Source organism: Lampetra planeri, chromosome 2 (genome assembly GCF_965212315.1).
Source record: "Lampetra planeri chromosome 2, kcLamPlan1.2.h2, whole genome shotgun sequence".
Classification (NCBI taxonomy): domain Eukaryota; kingdom Metazoa; phylum Chordata; class Hyperoartia; order Petromyzontiformes; family Petromyzontidae; genus Lampetra; species Lampetra planeri.
Window position 1 is genome coordinate 34,853,858 of NC_136108.1, and position 22,959 is coordinate 34,876,816.

General features: G+C 43.4%; 1 protein-coding gene across 1 annotated transcript in view; it reads left to right on the forward strand.

Moving 5' to 3' along the window:
- Positions 1-22,959, forward strand: part of LOC144732583 (zinc finger protein PLAG1-like) — a 42,307-nt gene that overhangs the window by 5,134 nt on the left and 14,214 nt on the right. The window contains exon 2 of the mRNA XM_078614037.1: positions 18,683-18,725. The gene's annotated coding sequence lies outside the window, so the exon portion shown is untranslated. The remainder of the gene's footprint in view (positions 1-18,682; positions 18,726-22,959) is intronic.

The following is a 22,959-nucleotide window of genomic DNA, read 5'->3' on the forward strand; positions in this document are numbered from 1 at the left end:
GTTGGCCACTGCACGCTCAGTCAGATTATATACAATGCTGTTTGTATCATAACATGACGCCAGACCCTACTGCTTCCAGCTGTCCTCTTGTGTGCCGAGAAATAATAATGTACAGTTATTTGTAAAGCGCCTTTCACTAATGTCTCTTAAGATTGGCCACTATTTGTTAGGCGTTGTAAATGTTCTGTAAAATCTGAACTCCTACCATAGAAACTTCTAATAACGATGCAAAATAAAGCAGGAACACCTCGGTGAGTCTCAGTATGATTTTTACAGGTGGTTCCAGGATTGGAATATGTCTGATTTCATTCGTGAGTGTTTTTGCACGTAGCAGTAAATACTGAAGTATCCAGAGAAAACAGCATGCAAAACATTGCACAGATATACTCATCCATTTGCTGTACTGCCATCAGTAATAGCTTGTGTGTGTGTGCTAAAGGAATGCATAGTGTAGAGTCACTGCAACAAAGCAAACCATGAATGTAAAAATTTGGGAACAAAGCAGCTTTATAGTGGAGGCTTGTGGAAAGAACACAATATTCATTTGACCTTCATCTCAGTTTATTTCAAAGAACTTCACAAAGAAAAATATGTTTGCTAAATTAAAGAATTTCTGATACCAGCAGCAATATTAAATAGCCACAGCCTTTAGCCCCAAAGTAATCGGTCGGACCAATCAGGGCACAGGGAAAAAGGGAACTTTACGGAAACGGGAGCCAAAATTCTGACTGGGAAATGTGCCAAGCTTTCACGTGCTGCAATGTTTACCACGAACTACAGTAAAAAAAATCCATCAGCATCCGAAACACTGCGACGTGGGGAATACGAGTGTGTGCGTTCTGCACAGGCATGGCGAGGAGTAGTGGAGTGGTTAAGTGCATTGCGCTACGAACGCTCTGACCCCCCTCGTTTGATTCCCACTTATGGCAGGAATCAATGACAAATATCTGAACAGGCAGTCCTGGGCCTCACTAGATCGATGGCTCACCCTTAAAGATTACTTGGTGCAGTGTTTAAACATCAGCATTGGAGAGGCACAGGTGGCTGGGCCTAGTGCTGGCCACCACCTCCTTATGTGCCAGCCTGACCCTAATAGGTGCTTGCTAACAGCACCTGCCCCAACGTAGATATCGTCCTCATTGAAAAGTACAAATCCAAAACAATCAGATCACAAATATTGCCTTTGACTAAATAACCCAGAACTTCGATTTTTAAGTTTTGTTGCCGTTCGAAAAACTAGTAGCTTATCTCCGCAATATTTTAGCGACTTTTTTAAAAGTTCCGTGAATTTTTTGTAAATTTGAAAATTGTTGTTGATCGTGACAGACGTTGTTGAGTAGTGGTGTTCAGGAATTATTATTGTTCAGAATTTGAAAAAGAAAAACTTGTGTTGTCCCTGTTGGACGGCACGATGAACACAGTCTATGATACATGTGGCTCGCAGGTGACCTGCATGAGAAGCTAAATCGTGGGCCATTAAAGCTACACTTGGACACTTTAAAACGTAACTGTGATCCCTTCCTTCCCTATATTTATAGGACGTATATATTTTAAATTGCAGTGGTGAGCAGCACTAAAAAACAAGTTGCACGTTGGCTTTGGCGACAAATGCGACGCGATCAACCGCACTGCTGCCTGCAGTGTGCCTTGGCGAATCCCAAACGTCGGCGGGAAGTTGAATGTTGCCCTGTGACTTATGACCTGGAAGAGGTCATGGCAGGGAAGTGTGCTGTGCTCTGGGGGTCACGCGTTTGACCCCGCTAGCCTGGCTTGTAATCGCTGCCAGTGAGCGGGGTGAGTAAAAAGCATTCGCGGCACAGCTGAGCAGGAAACTCTCCCGCATACCTGCCACACTGCTGCTGCTGCGTGTGTGTGTGCTCGTTTACTTTCAGGCATACTCCCCCCCACCCACCTACCCCTCGCCTTGTAACAAGAAGAATAAGGGAAATAAAGGGTTTAGCGTCGTATTTAACGAGATGGAGCATGCTTATCAAAATATAATCTCATTCAATTGTTATGAAAACCATGTCGTGATACTGCCCCTCCGCCCCCCCCCCAATATTACTGACGTACTTTACTTTTTCCTTATTTATATACCCTATTCCCTATATCCATCTTTCCTTTCTCTCACTTACAATATAGTTTCCTAAATCTTCGCCCCGTACTGCGAAAAAATAGTCGTGAGAATCTGTATGTATGTGTGTATGTTGAACTTATTTCACGCCGTACGTAGCCAAACGTGCTAATCGGAGGTGCGGGGGAAGGACAACAAACTCAACAAAAAGCAGTTCTCTGTGAGGCGTTCTTGCGTCAACAAGCCTAGCAATAATAATAATAACAACATTACTTTGGACATTTATAATCTGGCCGCTGCATACCCTCATTCTTTGCTTTTCTCTAATTCTTATTGAAAATATAAATACAATTAAAATATTCCTAACATCTGATCAACTATAAATTATCCAGATTATTGACTGGAAGAATCAATGCAAAATAGGCTCTACAATGTATGTATCCCACCCGCTTAGAATGGGCGGTGAAGGAGTCCATGAGTACAGACGACACATTTGGGTTGTCAGTCACATTTTAAGTAGCGAACCATTCGCGTGTTTTCAGAGGTGACCTGGCCAAACATGATTGCTCATCGAGGAAGGCTTATATCATCACACATGTGGGGGAATTTATAGGAGCAGCCAAATAATCTAAATGCATGTTTCTAAATGTGGAGCGTAAAACGGGAGGCCCCGTTGAAAAATCCGTGCGGCCACCCCGCGGAGAGAACTTGTGAACTCCAAATATACAGGGCGTCAAGGGTTGGGATGGAAACCCACGACGAAACGACGGAGATAACATTTCGCTACCCACGGTGGTTCACTTTCGCGGTTATTATTTATTTACGTGGTCATTAACAGGAAGTTATGTAACAACCATTTGAAATTACTGGTGGATAGTAAAGAATTCACTTTTATTGGCCATATAATCTAACCGGTACGACTAAAGTTTTGCTACCTTAGCTGGTACCAATTTCTTCTTTGGCCCCATGGACTAAAGAAATAAAGCGTTGTTCGTTTTGTCGATTATTAAAGCAATTTTCACTGTGTTTTGGGTGACGAGCAGCTCATAATACATGCAAAATGAGCCGAATACCAACACTTTTTTTTTGCAAGCTTGATTTGTATGTGACCCGGGTAAATCCGTAACAAATAATAAAGAGTTAGTTGCACTGTAACATAGCTGTGTTTGGCAAAACACGTGATTTGTAATAAATTGTCGCGTACTATGATCCACGTAGTGTGTTCGAGAGAGTGGCAGTACTTGACTGCTAATGCGCATTTCCTGAGGGAGGATGTAAATAGTGGGCCCTGCTTTTTTGTAGGCCCTGTGTGCATTTTGAGAGGCACTTGCGTGTGGTTTTCATTTTAAACTATTTTGATGTCAGATGTCGTGGCAGCCCTGCAATACCTTGCTCTTGCCACTGCTGACGGAAGAGTTTCCACGGGAAGGAGCTCTCAAAAGCCCCTGCACAGCGTAATTTTCCTGCTCTTCCACGTTGGCTGGTCAATCTGGAGCATAACCCTGTGTAGAAAAACGGGATTTGGAATCATTTTAGCAACAAAATAACAACAGACAACATACAAATCTGGGATACTATTGTCTTGCCTGCCGGTTATTTATTGAAATAAAATATAGTATTAAATAGTTGAAAGTTAATTTGTAAGTAAGAAATGTAATACACCAGGTTCCCCCCTTAAACTTGGACCAACAGGTTGCTTATATAATTGTGTTGTACACTGTGGTGAACAGTTATGTAATGCTCCATTGCTTTTCCTCTTACAATCACAATAATTTGTCCTTCACTGCATTTTAACTTTGATATTCCCAGTGTGCTGTCACTGGAAGGGAGCATCAGTGTAATGCTAAATTAATCTTAACACAATATACAAGGCGTTTCACAGCATTATTCTTATGTCACTTATTTTCTTCCATTTATCTTCTCAAATTTCATATCCATCGACTTGATAATGCATAAACCATAACACATGCTTTGTACTGTATAATACACGTGTTCACATCCGTTACATTCTATCTGTAGATGTACTGCTCCGCATCGTACATTGTGGGCTGCTGTTTCACTATCTACATTCCAGAAATCTTGTGCGCAAGTATAATACAACGTCGCTTATCCGACCCATCACCCACAAGGTGCCAGTATTTGTGCACAATGGTGGAACTATCATTTTCCATAGATGTTCACAAATCTCTCCTTTTCACACACGTACCTATACAATCTTTAGATTTAAAGCTTTCGTGACTGCAGGGATTCATCTTCTTGGTTCTTTCGGTAAAGTCACGTAGAAGGGAAATAATAAAATAATACAAATAAAACAGAATAAAATACAATTCTCACGACGTTTCGGCCACAACGAAAGCAGCTGTCCTCAGGTGAAGAACAGGTCAGACGCTGTCTTTCCGACAGACCTGTTCTTCACCTGAGGACGGCTGCTTGCATTGTGGCCGAAACGTCATGAGAATTGTATTTTATTATGTTATATTTTTACTATTTTATTATTTCCCTTCTACGTGACTTTACCGAAAGAACCAAGAAGACCTATACAATCGTCAACAAAACTGCCTTTAAAGGAAAACAATATAGACAATCGGCACACGTGCTATGACGAAGGGTTATTGCCCGAAACGTCGCAGATTTGTTTTCGATTTTAAAGCAGTGTTGATTGATGACAAGTGTGTTCGTTTTTTTTGCCGATTGTTCATGTGCACTGCTGTCAACGCAGCAGCAGCAGCAGCATCACCAAATAAATAATGAGCGCCCTCCTATACAGGTACCGAAGTGCCCAGCGAGTCAGATAAGCGACGTTTGTACTGTACCGCTAACTTTAGTTGGGTAATGGTTCACACAAAAAATATTTTCGAGCTCCCGCAACCCTAAACTTGGCAGAATAATTTACAACACAGATGCCCAGTCAGAGTTTAAACGTAAGACAGGGAACACAAAGAGGCTGTGTATAAATACACATCAGTGAACGGCAGGCCAATTTAAATGCCGCTTTCAAGGAAAAGTTTTTTTTTATTGCCTCTCTAAACAACGCGGTATTACAGATGTCGCTGTGAAAACGTGCATGGAAAAATTGACAGCTTTTTTTTTTGCAAACGCTTTTATTGAATTTGGAGCTGTAAGTGCTGTTTGGCTCAAGACCAGCAATAGGACCACCTATAGAGTTTGGGGATACGGCAGATTCTGCGGGGTCCCCCCCCCCCCTTTTCCCAGGACCCACGAACTGCCAAAAAATTTAAGTTCTCTGCATGAATTGTGGATCTTCCTACGTTAGAAGGAGATCTACAGTACAGCGTTACAACAATGCTCTTTATGTTTAACGTATCGGTGTGTAAACAGAAAAAAATACAGTGCTGCAAAATTCAACCACAATTTTAATTAATTTCACTTCGGCTATGAATAAACACTGTTGATTAAACGTAAAAGTTTCACCTGTAAGTCTCCCCGAAAGTTAATTGATTATATATAAGCTATTGTTTGTGCCTATGTTTTTTGTACACTGTTTTGTGTTGTTTACTAACATCCTCCTCGATGAATAACATACATTTTCGATTCGTATTTTTAAAATGTATCTTCAGCATTGAAAGATGCCTACATATTAATACAGCATGTGTTTTTTCACAAACATCTAATGCGGGCACTGTATTAACTTTCGTTTTCGAGGTACGGTGTACATGTTTGTAATGCAATAAAATTAAATATGTTTGTACATTGCATGTATAATAAGTACCACTTCGTGGGGAAGTCCACAGTTCTGTTTGACAGACCTACCCTTGCCATTGGAATGTGGAATTTCCATCACTGGCTCTTGTTTGTAAACAAGAGATGAACACCACCCTCAATGTTCAATTGAGCAGGGAAATCATTGACTTTTTAATGCAAATTGCACACATTTTTGTTAAATATGCCATGTTTTCTACGAGCCCAGAAGAACACTCGATGGCGCTAACGCCTTGTGGATTTTAGAAGTTGGACATTACACGTTGAAAAAGGCCAAGCAAAAAGTGTCATAATCATCATGATCAAGATACATTTGGACAAAGAAATACATTTCCGTAACTATCCTATAATTTCTATATGCCGTCAGAAAGTGTAAAATACTGTCACACGTTCCCTGAATACTGCACAAATCATTATTATACAATAGTCACGAACTAACCATTGGTGTGTAAAAGCTATACTGTGCTAGATTAAAAGGTTGAGGAGTTAAAATCTTTGTTCGGGGTTAACTCAGCCCATCACCAATTCAGGAGCGAGTACCACTTTTAGTCCATGGGACTAGGCCAACATTTATGTCACGTGTTGGTCTCATGATTTGACTTTCCCCAGGCCATAGGAATGTGGAATTCCCACCACTGACTCAGGGCTGTAAACAGAAGAAAGCTTTGTCACGTGAACAAAACGTGCCAATGTGTTACTACTCCAGGACACTGACGCATTAGCAAACCCACATGAGACATCTCCTTTACCAGTGGCAAAATATAGTAATAGGTTTTTACCCTTTCAACTGGTACAAAAACTGATACCTTTATACAAGGAATCATGTTTGCAATAACCACAACACAAGCAGTCAAAATTCTAACAAAAATAAACAACTCTGATAATGATAATGATATGCACTGTCCTTGAAGTTGATTGGTCCACACCCGAGACAGCTTTTCTTAGAGCCTAGTCTCCATTGGTGTTGGACCAGATGACGCCAAAAGGCGTCAACTTCAAGGACAGTGCATATCATTATCAGAGTTGTTTCTTTTTGTTAGCATTTTGACTGCTTGTGTTGTGGTTATTGCAAACATGATTCCTTGTATAAAGGTATCAGTTTTTGTACCAGTTGAAAGGGTAAAAACCTATTACTAAACCCACATTTTTTGCACTTCTGAATACGACATTTTGCTGGTGACTGCAACCAGCATCATCAGGCAATTGTCAGAATTCTGGCAATCGTTTGATGTGGGTTTTCTGTCTAACACACCGGTGTGCTGAAAATTAGTAACAAATGTACACATTTTGTTCACGTGACAACCCTTACTAATTCGCTGTGTTGGGTGGAGGTGATTTTACAGTGTGACACATTTACGTGTTCTAATGTTACTGTAGAGTTCAGTACAAAGCTGGGGTTGCTTGTCCCGTGACGTTTCTGATCTGTTGTGGAGATGCAGATACAGTTTTTGAGCTTCGGGGAATGCGGTTTTCAGTTTTTCCCAAATCGTATAAATGTAAGTAAGGGTTCTTAAAAAAAAACCTATGATATGCGGGATGCGGCATATCCACTCACCTTATTGAGGATGCACTTTACGCTTGACCTCAACAAACCGCTTGCAGGCATTATCACGCCAGTGCAACATCTATTCTAGTTATTGTTCCAGTTCTAGTTATCATAGTTTCACCTACCTGTTGTTGTATATGTTGGTTATCAAAATTTGTTATGTTGTATGCGTGCGTGGGTGAAATTATTATGTTGTATATGTGGGTTATGAATATTCAGTGAAAATAATAATAATCAAATGAAATTTGGCCAAATGTGTAATTATCCGGAAATATGTTAATTTATGTAATTATGCACATTTAATTATGCCAATTCGAGAGGTAATCGTAGTAATTATGCGAGTGGGTGTAATTATGATAATGCAAGTCGTTATGATAACCAGACCCCGCCTCGGTGACGAGGGTGGGTTATCGATCGGAATAAGGCAATTAATCGTATGCAGTTATGCAGGTGTGGTGTAAGTATGCAAGATTAACTTAGATTAACTCGGCATCGTTGTCTAGGTTCGTCTCATTCTCGCTTTAACATTCCCAGAGTGGGTATTCGTGGTTATATTTTAGGTCCCCGGTTCACCCCGTTATCGCTTTAACATTTACTGAGTATGTATTAGTGTGTTTATTAAGGTCACCAAGTTCAGATCTCAACGCAGAAGCAGATCTTATGCATAGATTTCAGGAAAGAATCACACAACCACTTCTGTATTAATCAATTTATTACTAATTCAACCTCAACTATGATATAGTATGCGAACTCTCAATCCCGGAACGTCAACACGGCATCAATACAGTATCATCAACGATTGTCTGATTTCACTTTGACAACGGCACATGGATCCCGCATAACGCGATGGTTGTTAGTGAGAGAGAGAGTCGTTAAAATATGCAAATACTATGCTAAGAAAAACCTTAACGTTAATGAATGATTATACTCAATATTGTTCACGCAGTACCGCACTCCTTATTGATCATACGCAACCCTTATCACGTTGTTAGCACCTTGGGTCACGGGACAGTTGAATATTCTGTAGAGGATGCGAGTACGTGCGGCGATTATGACTGAAAGATACTTGAAAGATTATACGGCGATAAAAAAAACAATCAAAAACAGTTATTATTCTTAAAGGCACCAATCTCAACAGATACATCGGCAGGTTATCTGACAACAGAATGGCTCGGAGTAAGGGCCTGCGACGGTGCTCCTTTTCCGAAGATCGTTATCTTATACCAAGTTTACTAATTGGGGACCAGATCACCTGATAAGGATCTGGTGGGCCACCACTCCCCACGTGAGCGTGGCTCGGCGGAAGGAGGTGCCAAGAATCAATTCGTATTGATGGATCTGTTGGGAATTTATGCGATTAAGAGTACAGCCCACTAAATATTAAAGATAAAAATTACGAATACACTTATAAACGACGGATGGCCATCACTCGGTCTCGTTGTGATGCCTTCACAGCCACGGATGGCTTATGGGTTCGAGTGTGTTTGAGTGGTAAGAGTTGTCTTGAATAGTCAGTGTTCGGAGTCGGTTCTTTATGTCAAACAGACGCCTGGTGGTCGTGTGGTGAGGGGGCGGTGCGCGTCATACGTATCAGTCGCTCCCCTGTCACTGTGGTGAACTGGTTCGGATGCCCGTTGATACGCTGTCGCAGTTCGGAACCCGGTCGGTAGGTGGCGCCCACAGCTCGCTCGCAGCGTGCAGTGTTGGGTCGTCGACCAGGGTGAGCACGGAGCCTCGTCGCCAAACCGCGACCCTCACCACTCCGGCGGCAGCAGAGACCTCCGACTCGGCAGAGGTTGACCCACGCAGGCCGAGTTGAGCTGTCAAGCGGGTCTTGCCCGCCTGCAGAGGAGATGGGGAGCCGCTTGAGTCGAGCCCCGAGAGCCGGCTCCGGTGAGCCGATCGAACTCGGCTGAGTCCCAGACGAGCTGAAGATGAGTCGAGCCGACCCGCTGGTCGCAGCTCGCTCCTGAGTCGACCCTCCCGGTCGAGCTGGTTTCCAATGCTCAGGGTCCTCTCTTTTATGCCGAAAAATCCCTTTGGATCCTGCCCACAAGGCGGGGTTTCTTTCGATTTTTGCTGTGTCAGGATCTGTCCGTAGGTAGGTGTGTCCATGTGTGTGTCCGTACGTCCGTATGTCCTTGTGTGCATCACCCACGGTATATTCCGTTGTCATACTCCCTCCATAAAATCCACGAGCAAACAATCAGATGTTACAAATTGCCTCGAAGTCGTCTCTCTGTCTGGGTGCGATATTATCTCTTGTCTGGCCTTCTTCATGAACCAAAACACAGACGTTACAAATCGTCTCATAGGCGTCTTTGTCCGTGTTGCACGACCTGGAGGGAGGGGCAACACTCCCTCCGACCCTCACCGACGCACAAAGAAATGGTTAAAAAGTTTTAAGTTAACATTTGTCCCTTACCATTTCACAGTTATGATTCTGTATGTAACCTAAGGTCTGTCGTTTCCCATCGTGGTGCTTGACTCAAGTGGAGGTGTTTCCCCGAGCGTATACACACTCCTATCCCGCGCTGCGGGGATACAAAGACGGCCGGGATCTCCCTTTCTCTCCGACCCTGGGTTTAACATCGCTCTTTTATTATGTATTTTATATTCGACCTGGTGGTGATTCATCCCGTTATCCTGGCTTTTCCATAAGTTTTACTTTTGTCTTTTCATGCATATGCTTATTATTATTAATTTATTTCCGATATCTTAGGTTAAGGGGTAAGTTTCTTGATCCTAGGAATTAGTATTCCTTGGTGTCTGCATGGTTATATAAGCGGAATATAGTTTACGGTGAATAGCGTTAACATTGATGTTATGTACGATATTATGTATTGTGATGTCTTTAACTTAACTTGTTTGTCAGGGCTTTACTGACATGAAGTTGCATTCCATAGCCCCGCAGTCTTTGCCCCACCCTATCTCTGCTCGCCGTTGTTGTTGCTGTCCAGCTGACGCCGTTAACTCAAGGCCTCATTAATTTCCGTCACTCCTTGTAGGTGAGGGCGGTTGAACCTTGGAGTCAGTTCTGGTTTTTGTCTGCCTGCTTCTTCTTGTGTCCCCTGACCCCGGGAGTTATTATTCCTACTTTTATGGCCTGTCGAAGCCCGACTCGCTGTTGCTGGGCTGGTGGGTCGCTGGGTTGGTGTCGTTCCCGGCTTTTTGCTTACGTTTGCAGTTCGCCGTGCTCTTAATGTCCTTCCCTCTTCAACCTTATATCGACTATTCGCTCCTGTCTGGGTGCGATTCAATTTTGACTTAGGAAGGTTCTGATTGTCATATGCTTCGGGTCGAGTTGTATAGAAAGTATTAAAGTATGGAAATAACATTTCATATTGACTTAATGATGGTGATGGTTCAGTAGGCGTAACTTGTGGCCTGGTTTAATTGGAGTGGGTGTGAATATCAATAACTTTAGCCTACCCTGTTGTTAAATTCCGACTTTAACGTTACTTTAATAGCAATACAGAATAATTGAGCTTTTTGTCTTAACTAGGCGAACGCGAACTTCTGGTGACCCCCGCAGCCTTGTTGTTCAGCTGAGTCTGCATCCTTGAGAGATATACAACACTCTTATTCTCGTCTCACTGTGGCCATCCAACCTTCTGCTCTGGGAGTGTTATTCTTAATTTCAGGTCAAAGGCCCCCTCACGTTCAGACGTGCAGGGTTGTTTAAATCAGCTCCCTCCCCTGTGCACACAGCCTTGAGCTGACCCACTTCCTTGGCCTTTTTGGGTTTATCTTTGCTCCCTCAGCTGCAGGAGGACAAGGCGTATTTCTACCTCCTCCCTGTGTGCACGTGTTCCAACTAGCTCGGAATCCCTAAACACACAATCAGTGATGATTCCTGGCTTTCTGTGGTTGTGATTTAGACAAAGGCGCCTCTGCTTCCTTCCATTGCCTTTGAGTTGACACTGCCCTATTATTCGCCCATGTGCTGAGGTCATAGAATTCGTTTTGACTTCAGTAATATTAACATTCAGTATTGGATTAGCAAATGGGCAATGGTTCATTGATGTAGCTCGCAGCCTGGTCTCCAATTTGAGCGAGCGCGAGGATCGATAATTTAGCCTACTCTGTTGTTGAATTTCGAATTTTGACGTTACTTTAAAACCATGCAGGATGGTTGGGCTTTTTGCCTTAACTATGTCTGGCTGACTCTCCCACTGTCTCTGCCGCCTGCACGGGTGACATGTGCCCGTTCATCAGGCCTTATCTTTCCTTGAAGCAAGGTTGCAAATTCTGCCATCCTAGCCCTCCTCCAGTTCATTACTTAACAACCCCTGGTGTTTTGCAGTTTGCTGCGCTTTGGTGTGTTTTCATTCATTATAAAAAAAACAAGTAAAAAGATAATATATAAAAATATCATCAAATATTATTAATATCAATTTTGGAAGAAGGGGTTAGTATACAACACTGTGTTTGTCACCAGAGACGAGCAGATGGATGAATTTGACACCAGATTTGAGTGTGAATTTTGATGTTGGTTTCTACTGTTACAAAGGTTATTGCGATGAACGTTCCAACGTGTTTTTGGGTTGTACTGAGTGTTCTTTGGCACGATGTCCAACGTTTCACTCCAGGGAGCTGGGACCTTCAATATTCGTTTCAGTTTTCCATGATGCCCGACGTTTCGCTCCGAGAGCCTCTGGCGATTCAGTTCCATCGATTCAGTTGCTGAAGAAGTTGCCAGCGGATCGTCAGGAGCTTGTGCTGAACAACACGCGGCACAACCAGAAAACACATCCGAGAACCGTGTGTAGCAGCGCTGGTTTTCCCCGATTCGGGAGCGCCGAGTCTTTGATCATGCCACGCAAAGCTGCCAAAGTGTGTGTGTGTTTTAGGCGCAGCAAGAAAACTCCCTATTTGGTTTTCCTACGTGAATTGTAATGCCAGTTTGGCACGCAGTGGATTGTCTCAGGCTCCGAAACTAGACGTGTTATAGAGCCCTGTGGCGTTGTGCACAGCTGAGAGGAGCCGATTTTTTTTCTCTCCCGTTTTCGTTTGCTCGCAGCAGCAGATATCATTTCCTGGAGTGCTTGTAATGTTTTGTTATGGTCGCGCTTGAACAAATGGACACAATCGGATATATATAGCCGTACATTATTCCATAATAAAGTCGTACATTTAATGCTGCATAGCATTAAATGCACGGTTGTGCTGCTGTGTTTGTGGCCTCTGACTTGTTTTGGGCTTGTACTGAACTGCGTGTTGTCCGGCACGATGTCTTGACGTTTCCCTCTACGTACTGGGAGCTTCTCTCATTCAACACGCGGTACAATCCCAAAACACATCCTAGAAAATACAGAGCAGGGCTACAAAGCCGTGCATTTTAAAAAATATTTACAGAATGCAGATGCAATACACTTTTTTTGTGTGAAACGGCATCATCAGCTCATAACACTGACGCATAACTTGCAAAGTTGCCACGAACTAATGTCAGGTATTCCAGTTTTTTTACGCCTAATTTGGGAGGAAGAGTTTGATGGATTTTCTCTTTGAAATATTGGTGGATTTGTGAGGCCTTCATCCAGCAGTGGATTGACCATGGCTGATGATAGTGATGAAGCTCTATGTGCGTTTTTGTTGAATTTACAAATACTCCTATACAAAATACACCACTTTTAAATATAAATCATATTCCAATTTATTTATTTTTGTTCTAAATTAGAACATAAAAGTTAAAATGCAAAGCACTATACTCACGTCATATCACATCAAAATCAGAAATTACATTTTATGCAAAGACAAATTCTATATTCAGACTTTGCAGCAGCATCCTGAATTAACTGCGGCATACCCAGTGCAGGAGATATGGCCATGGGCAAAATCATTTTCTATAGGCGTTAACAAATCCAACCTTTTCACACTCAGTATTGCATTCCTCATCTCAAATACATTCGCTTTATTTTGAGCTACAGTGAGGCATTTGTCAATATTTAAAGCGATTTACGTGCAGATTTTTTTTACCCGTACCGAATACATGTCCACTCATGATGTAACTCATTTCCCACAGATGTTCATATATCTTGACCCTCTCACATTGCCCACCCACACAGCACCTCGGCACCCAGCGAGTTGGAATATGCGACGTACAGTATTATCCTTACAGTGTTGCCTTGAAGTGCTTTAGCTCCACTCGTAAGAATGCTCTTTCGCGTTCTCCCTGTGTCCGCGTTGGAAGCCAAATGTTCTGGGAAACCGATCCACATAAACAGAACATTTTCGGACTGTATGCCAACCCGAACGTGCCAAGCTAAAATTAGAAGTTGAGTCAACATATTTTTGAGTTTGCTTATCATTGCTACATTTATGAGCAGCCAATTCAGCGAATTTTTTTCCTCTCTGCGGAGTAAAAGTTTTTTTTTAATGCAGATAAATTTCAGTCGAGAGCATTTATTGTTGACGTCAACTTAGAATTGCGTTAAATTGAAACGCCATTCAAATCTTGAAAGGAAATTTAGCCCGGGGCGTGCTACAAAATAAATTTAAAAAACATCGTATTTGACACATTGTTTGTTTATTTGGGGTTAGGTCATTGTGTAGATGCTGTATAATGTGAGATAAAGCTATGCAGCTTCCAGCCCCGGACAAAAAGCCAACCATATCAACACGTCACGTGCCGCAAATGTGACAATTGCTTTTGTTTTTCCAATTATGAATCATAATATTGGTCGTGAAAGCCTACGTATGGAGTTTATTTGACAGTTGTTTGCGTTTGGTTTTAGTTTAAAGATACGACCACATGAGTGCCAATAAAACATCCAGTGGAGGTATGTTTTCTCTCTCAAGAGACGCTGAATGCTACATAATCGAGTCTTGTTGCTTGACCTGTTACCGTATATACTCTATGTTATGACATGGATATTATTTTAGATTGACAGCAAAAAAAACTATATCGGGATTTTTGTTTCTTGTTTTCACCTGCGGTTAAAACGTTGTATGCAGCAGTAATGTATATTTTGTAGATACAGTATATCTGATTCTATAAGTCATCGATTATGCCATAACACAATCATTGGTGGGGGGGGGGGGACAGTCTCACCTCTGTTCCCATGTGTGCCACTGGACGGGAGGTGCTGGGCTGTGCTTGGTGACATCATTGATATCATCAACCGTGTCACTCTGGCCGTGGCTCGTGGCGGGTGTTTCCCGCCTTCAGGAGAAAAGTTGTAGGGGATGGCCGCTATTTTTAAAGTTTCCCGAGTAATCCACGAAAAAGAATAGTCATTTATTTTTATAATTGTTATTTGATTAATTAATCTCGACTAATTGTCAGAGCTATAACTTTTTGCACCTTTGCTGGATGAGTAGAGTTGAAATCATGCTCTCATGGCTGCATGTGTGTGGGTGGACATCACAATTAAGCGTTTCGTTGTCAGATGGGTTGGGTTTTGGGGAGGGGGGGGGGCACGTGAGTGCTTGCGGTCACGAACTTCCAAGAGCCGTAAAACCACAACGAGTGAGAAGGTTTGTTTTTTTGTGACACGTGGAGTAAGTGGTACAGGGCAGCCCTCCGGGCCAGGAAATTTTCGGAGACTCTGTAATCATTTGATATAGTTCTTGAAGGGCCGGAATGGGGATGACGAGACTGGCTGCTCTCCAAACCAACACTGGCTATAATCAGTTACATCGAGGTCATTGGAATCTGGAGTTTCGGCAATGCTCAGCTCTTCCGGTCATGAAGTAACAATTAAAGGTACGGCCCTGGCAATTTCCTGCTCATGGCATTGCTTGCAGAAGTGTCTCAACGAAAGGTAGCTTTCGGGTGCCCTTCTAAGAGGGTAATTTTACCCGACGCTACTAGGTTTGGCCAGACGTTTAGTAAAGGTGAGAGTACTCAGACTTTATCCCACAATGTAAAACCTGCTGAGCAAATAACTGAGGTTTACCCATTTATACATCTGGGTCGACAGAGGCAGCTGAGTTTAAGAAACGTTCCCCCATTGTTTTAACCATTTACTACTATAATGAGCCAAGAATGTTTGTGTGTCCCGTGCGTGACGTCACTCCGCGTCGACCAGCCCCCCTCATTAATAATCATGAAGAGGTGACGTCCTCCACGTGGACGACCCCTCCCTATTAATAATAATTAGCGGGTGACGTCACTCCCCATGGGGGGGGGCGAGGCGCCTCCCCCCCCCCCCCTCAGCGTCAACTTATAACCCTCACTACAAAGGCAGAACCCTCACGTCACGTGATCTCCATAGCGCTATTGAAACAAATAAAAATGACGTCATGATGAACAAGGCATTATAACCTTTAAATGAAATAAGTCTGTGTCATCGTGGCCTTACAAATTACGCACGAATGGATGCAATTAATATCACGTCGCGGTCTGCTTTTCGCTTGCAAGTTTCAGATTTACTGCAATACACCCGTCCTTGGATGGGCAAGAGGCAAGTTGTAAAGTAATTGTCAAATGACATAATCACTCTTTCCACGACCCTTCGCTTAAGTCTTTAAAACGAATTTGAGTTTCAACAGCGTCCAGGTACAACACAGAAAAGGCATCCCCACGTGGTTTTGGTTGTTATCACGTCTTACGTGCAGTGGGCAGCAGAGGGCAGTGCATACAAATGTGTTGTACTGCACTTCTATGATATCGCGACCATACCATCTGCCACCTTCAACACTGCACTGATCAGCTTGGTGAAGTATGGCCAAAATAACCCACACGATCCACATGGCATTGAGAGGTCCTCATCCAGTAGTGACATGACAGAAGTGGTGTGTGAAAGAGGTTTGAGCTATCCCATAAATTGTCAGGATTTTTGGATCGAATGTTCTTGTATAATCGCGGCGAACTAGGATCATCAAGCGTGGCGTTAGCAGGATGTCTTTAGCTATGCCGGCACTCTCTGATGTTCTATAGCTCTCTAACATGCTGTCGGGTTGTTACCGCACGCCGTTCGATCTGATGTCCAACGTTCACTGCAGGACTTTCTTTGGGACCCTTTTCTTCCTCAGGAACCATTCCTGATGAGCTGCCAGTACATGGAGTGAAGCGTCGGACTTCGTGCCAAACAAATCTCGAAAATCGCATCGGAAAGCTGTACAGCACAACTGTGGAAATGTTTTATGTTTTGAAATACCGATGTATGGTATAGTGCAAAAACAAGTACGTTTCTTTTGGAATTGATTCTCGCTAGGGTGCCACTCAAAATTCAAGTTTGTTGTTTTCAAGGCCACAGTTGCTGGCTTTATTCAGTTTTCTTTTTAACCTTAAGCACTACAATTTTAAAGACAATCCCTCAACGTTTACCAGTTGCTCAACGGAGTTTAATAATGCATTACAATGAATGCATAGAGTCGTAGTATAGAGGCATATACGCGGAGAAGAAAAAAAAAGGGATTCTGAGCAACGTGTAATTATTAACACATCAGTGACATTTTCAGCAATTGACTTTTACACAAAGAGCAATACGGGTGCTGCGGTGGCAAGATGTTAACTCCCTCGCCTGGTATGCAGGAGGTAATGGGCTCGATCCCGACCCTAACGCTTGTGTATTTGGAGTTTGCGTGTCTTTCTCTCTCTCTGCCTCTGCTCGCTTGGATTTTTCTACAGATCCTCCGGTTTTTCCGTCCACATTTAGAATCAACACGCGTTGGGAGTATGCGGCTGCGACACATTTCCACACGATAAGCCACTTTGTTGAGTTATCATTTGTGGCCATGTCGCTTCTGTAAAAGAGCTCCATAGCTCAGTGGGCCTTACCTGGTAAAATAAAAAATAGCAATAGTTGTAAATAGTTTTAACACACTCAGAGGATGTGAGCAAAGAATACTGAAACTTCACATTCCCATATGCTTATTGAGTGGCACCCGAATTCTTGCGTTCCGTATACAGTACCTACAACACCACTACTATTCAGTGGCTGATTACAAAGTAAACAGATGCAGCTCAAAAACTAAATTAAAAGTAGTTCGTACGAATGTCCATGAGGACAATTGCGCGCCGCTTAGCTTGAATATTTCTGCTTCAGTGGTATTCCAAAATTTCTTGGCATTTCCTTTGCCACTCAGGTTATTCACTTGTTTTGCTGCCGGTGACAGTGTGAGTACAGTGCAACGTCTCATATCCGACCGTCACATTTCCGCCCTGAGCAGTACACAGTGTAACAGTCGTTTGTGATAGACGTTCACAAATCAGACCTTTTCACATGCAGTCTTGTAATTCTTAATCTTGCATACATTCGCTTCTAAAGCACAGCAAAACGTTTCCCACATTTAAAGCAGTTTGCGCTTCAACTTTGTCCAGTATCTGACTTGGGCGTGGATGTAACGGTCATATTTTCTAAAGATGTTCACTTGTTCAACCGTATCACATATCCACCTATAACAGTACCTCAGTCTCCAGGGAGTTGTAGTCGCATATCCACCAGCGGGTGACTCATACGCAACACGACATTAGTGCCGTGCAGGTACACTGCTACAATGATTCCGGCTCAAGCCCTACATGTGGGATTGTGAGTTGTGTTCAGCTACAGTGATTTGTCAAGCACATTGCTTCCTTGTGTCAGCGTTTGAATGCTGCTGCGTTCTCTTTTTGTTTCATGTTGCAATCTCGGATTGCACTCCCGGATTGTGTTTTTAGACGTTTGTTTTCTGGTTGTGCCCCATGTTTGAATGGTACGATCTGCAACCTTTCGCTAGCCGTGCGCCGAGAGCTTTCGGTTTCTGAAGAAGACGAACAACACGCAGCATTAAAAACCCTAAAACACATCGGAGAGTTCTGTGGCACGACCGCAAAAACTCACGCAGTAGCAACCACACATTTAGTCCGTGGATCTGAGCAGAATTCAGTACTACAAGCGGTAGCAAATATTTAGCAATTCCAGTTTGTGCATATGGCTATTACAGTGTATTGTGTAATAGCATGCTTATTAAATAAGGTTATTGTACACTTCACTTTCTGGGAAATTTTAATATGTTGGTATAACTTACGTGGTGCCAACAATTAAAATATTTGGTGTTGGCCCATATACTAATTGGTTTACACGTAAGCTTGGAAATGGCTTTGCTACTTGTGATTTAGCACAATATTGCCGCACTGATGAGATCAGGCTGATTCTAGGTGATTTGGTCAAGGTTAGGTTCATAGCTCCCCGAGATTTCTCCTCCAGCACTGTATTTGGCAGCAGCAGTTTACGTAACAATCTAGAATGCGTGCGCATTATTTCGATGTGTTTTTTTGGTGGTTAATTGAGTCTTTCATTGACTTCGTGGGACTTCGTCGCGGTTAAACATTTCTGAAATAAATAAACGGGGGAATGTTTGCGTGCGAACGGAGAGGTCGCGCCATGGCACTGACCTTGCCCCTTGTTTTTCAGGGCTCGTGTGGGCGGGTGCTGAAGATGTCCTCGGACCTGCTATGTGAGTAGCTTGCTGACCAGTCCAGGCTCTCTTGCTTCACACGTGAGTGGAGGATGCATGCGGATGAAACCGCCTGGTTGCATCTCAGTTGTTTTACACCTGCCGGTGAAATGTAGCGCTTGCCACGGCGCTCGTCCAGTCGAGACACGGGTCTCGTGCAAGTACGTACAGCAAAGACGGGACGAGCCATCTCGTGCTCGTGCGACCTGTAAACCTGCGCTGCCTCTCTCGAGTTCTTTGAGAGGGAGGCCGTGTTCTAAATATCCGGTCCAAAGGATTTCACACAACTGCTTGAATTGCCGGACCTGCATTTGCCAAAGGGTAGCATGTGTAAGCGTTTAAACCTGAGTCGCTGAAAAGTTTTAAACGTTTTGACAGTAAAAATGGCCACGGGTGTAAAAGGGGTCAGCCAGGCTCACAGTGGCGTTAGTGTCGGCAGGGAGAGAACCCCTGGGTTTGACGAGTCCCCCTCGCTCTGCCGTGACGGGCCGATTGGCGAGACGCGTTACGAGCGCGGGTCCCCTCGTCACATCATTCGGCCTCGCCGCTCTCTTTTGCTTTGCTCTCGGGGACGCCCCTTGCCTCTGGGGAGCGTGCCCACTCCGGGGCGGGGCGTGCGCACGCTCCGGCGCAATAGGCAACTGCCCCGCGCCTGGCTTGGGAAGCTGCGAGACCGCACGCGCGTGCGCGCACACGCAGAGACGCTCTCGGTCTTTATCACCAAAGGCTTCGCGTCGGCATCCGCTTCGCACCAACGCAAACTCGCGCACGATTGATTCCGAAGTTGAGGAACAGCTTAGTCGGACTTAATTGATGCATGTAGTCACAATCGATGAGTTTAGCATATGCATAACTGAATGAAGTGAATAAAAAGGACAAAAGACTTGAGCACAGTTGGGCTGTTCGATTTAGTTTAGTCTCCATCTTTGGGTAGACTGCTTATACCATATTTTTGAACATAGTATTTGTTCTGAAATCACTTCCTTACCGAGTCATCATTTCAAATACCAATTTGTTCTCGTGCCTCGAGATGTACTGCATGGTAGATGTGGTATAAATAATCATTGACAATGCTGATAAATTCTGACCACGGGGACATACGTAAGGGTAAGGCCTGTTTTTGGGCATCCGACATGTTGTTGACTGGCCCTTTGCTGCGCATGTTTATAAATAGGTGACGACAAAAGTGCTATTAATAGAGTGTTTTTGTGACAGCCGTGATTCCTGCCTTGGCAAGAGTTCAAGTGACCCACAGTTCCTCGACAGCAACTAAACCCATCTACGTGTCATTACCCAAGAATGCGAGTTGTACCCAGTACAAAAGGAGTCCAAACGGCGGGCATTATCTCATGCCAGCGCGCTGTTTATTGTGAGAGGCTGGGCTGACTGCTTTCGGAAGTGGTAATTGCGCCCAGCGGTGGAGGTCTGGAGGAGATGAGGCATTTCCTGGGCCTATTCCTGCTCGCAGAATGCGATTCGTGATTACGCATCGTTTGGCAATAATGCGAGAGGTTGGGAATTTGGAAGGTGGTGACGGTGACCCTGAATTGCGTTTCCTGTGCTCATAACGTGATTCATATTTAAGAAAAGATTTGTTGGACGCCTTAAATTACATTTTGTAATCGAACATGTGTATGCTATTTTAGAGATGGGTTTCTTTTTTTTTACTTAACAAAGTTTTAAAATATTGAAGGTGTGGCAACTTTTATTTTTATCTAAAGCAAGTTTTTCTCAAGTATTAATTTATAAATTAGTCATACTTGTCATCATACTGAAGTCTCACATGTTCAGGTGGAATGCCTGACTGCACACACACCTATATTTGGTGGTGCAAAACAGAGTGGTCATGAGTTGAACACTCGCGCCGCATGTGTGTGTGCTTGCGCAAGCGCACACGAAGGGCCGCATTTCTGCTGGGTATGTTTGGGTCCTTGACCTCTGACATATTTCTGCACCTGACACTCCACTTACAGTATACCTATTCCCATGGATGCGGCACATAGTCACATGCCACCTACTCCAGTCTACCAGCGAAACCGGAAAATATTCAGTGAGAAATGAATCCCTGCAGAGGAGACATGTTTGTGTCTTGTGTGTCCACCCTCAACGTGTGGCGTACGTGGACAAGGAACGTGCGGTGTTGTGTGAGAACGAGACACCTATTTGTGGGGAGTGCGGGGCTGGATAGCCTGCCGTGGAGTGCAGGACAGAGGAGAGCGAAGCCATGCCCCTTAGCACGAGAGCTGGAGCTGAGAACCAGAATCCCATCTGGTTAGACCGCTGCACGCTCATGACGTTGGCCGCGGGTTCAAGCGGGATTTCGCGCTCGACGTTAAACTCAAATTGAGATGGAATATTCGTCGAAGATGGACCTCACTTGAGCATCGTTCGAATGTTTCTATGTTCGACTGTTTCTATGTCAAAGTTCGTGATGTAGAATTTTAATCAGCTGACTAATAGTTGTAGCCTTTGGCCTTTTACATTTTTCACTTGCAGCTATATTCAGATTATTGTACCATGCCATCTTTCTGTGCCCCAGTGATAACCTCACAACGCGGTGGCCAGATATTAACGCACTTACTTGGTATCCAGGAGGTCGTGGGTTCGATCCGGACACTTACGCCTGTATATTTGGAGTTTGCATGTCTCTCTCCCCGTGGTCGCGTGGATTTTTCCCCGGGTCCTCTGGTTTTTCCCTCCACATTTAGAATCAACGTGCGTTGAGAGTATTTGGCTGCGATACATTCCCACATGATAAGCCACTTCGTTGAGCTGTCATTTGTGATAGCCAAGTCGCTTATGTGGGCCTTACCTGCTAAAAAAAAATAGTTTCAAATATAAGGAGTCGTGTTGTGGCTCCAAAGCAGTGCATAGTTCATCAGTTCAAACCTCCTCCTCCTTCTGTGCCCCTATTGTGCGACAGGGGTCATGGTATCACAAAGCGTGCGTTCCTTCACATGACTGCCCACATTGCACGGGGGAGTTAAAGGTCTCATTGCAACCTTCACATTGATAGGCGGCTGTGGGCCTTTTTCAATTGCAGGTTAACCACATGGAATAATTGAAAAACCACAAAAGGCCTCTTGTTTAATGCACAAGTTTGCATTTATACGGAAATAACCTTCGTAATAGATATGTAATTAGATTAAAACAAGTTGTCGCAGGCACCTATTAAGAGCTATTCGCTATAAAATAGATTTTTTTTTTTTTAAACATTGTTGCATAAACGAACAACTGTTTATGTTTGGCCTAACACATTTGGTGTTGTGGCTGGCAAGTGCTTGTGGGTTGTTAGTCGCAGTGTTGTGCGTCTCTGTCAAGGCTGAGTTACTTTGTGTTGCTCTGCATCCCTCCGAGTGTTTTCCAAGAAATGTATCCAAAAGTGTGCACAGTTTGGGCGGTTTGATGGTCGCGCCTGTTGTTGTATGTGTTGGTTATCAAAATTTGTTATGTTGTATGCGTGCGTGGGTGAAATTATTATGTTGTATATGTGGGTTATGAATATTCAGTGAAAATAATAATAATCAAATGAAATTTGGCCAAATGTGTAATTATCCGGAAATATGTTAATTTATGTAATTATGCACATTTAATTATGCCAATTCGAGAGGTAATCGTAGTAATTATGCGAGTGGGTGTAATTATGATAATGCAAGTCGTTATGATAACCAGACCCCGCCTCGGTGACGAGGGTGGGTTATCGATCGGAATAAGGCAATTAATCGTATGCAGTTATGCAGGTGTGGTGTAAGTATGCAAGATTAACTTAGATTAACTCGGCATCGTTGTCTAGGTTCGTCTCATTCTCGCTTTAACATTCCCAGAGTGGGTATTCGTGGTTATATTTTAGGTCCCCGGTTCACCCCGTTATCGCTTTAACATTTACTGAGTATGTATTAGTGTGTTTATTAAGGTCACCAAGTTCAGATCTCAACGCAGAAGCAGATCTTATGCATAGATTTCAGGAAAGAATCACACAACCACTTCTGTATTAATCAATTTATTACTAATTCAACCTCAACTATGATATAGTATGCGAACTCTCAATCCCGGAACGTCAACACGGCATCAATACAGTATCATCAACGATTGTCTGATTTCACTTTGACAACGGCACATGGATCCCGCATAACGCGATGGTTGTTAGTGAGAGAGAGAGTCGTTAAAATATGCAAATACTATGCTAAGAAAAACCTTAACGTTAATGAATGATTATACTCAATATTGTTCACGC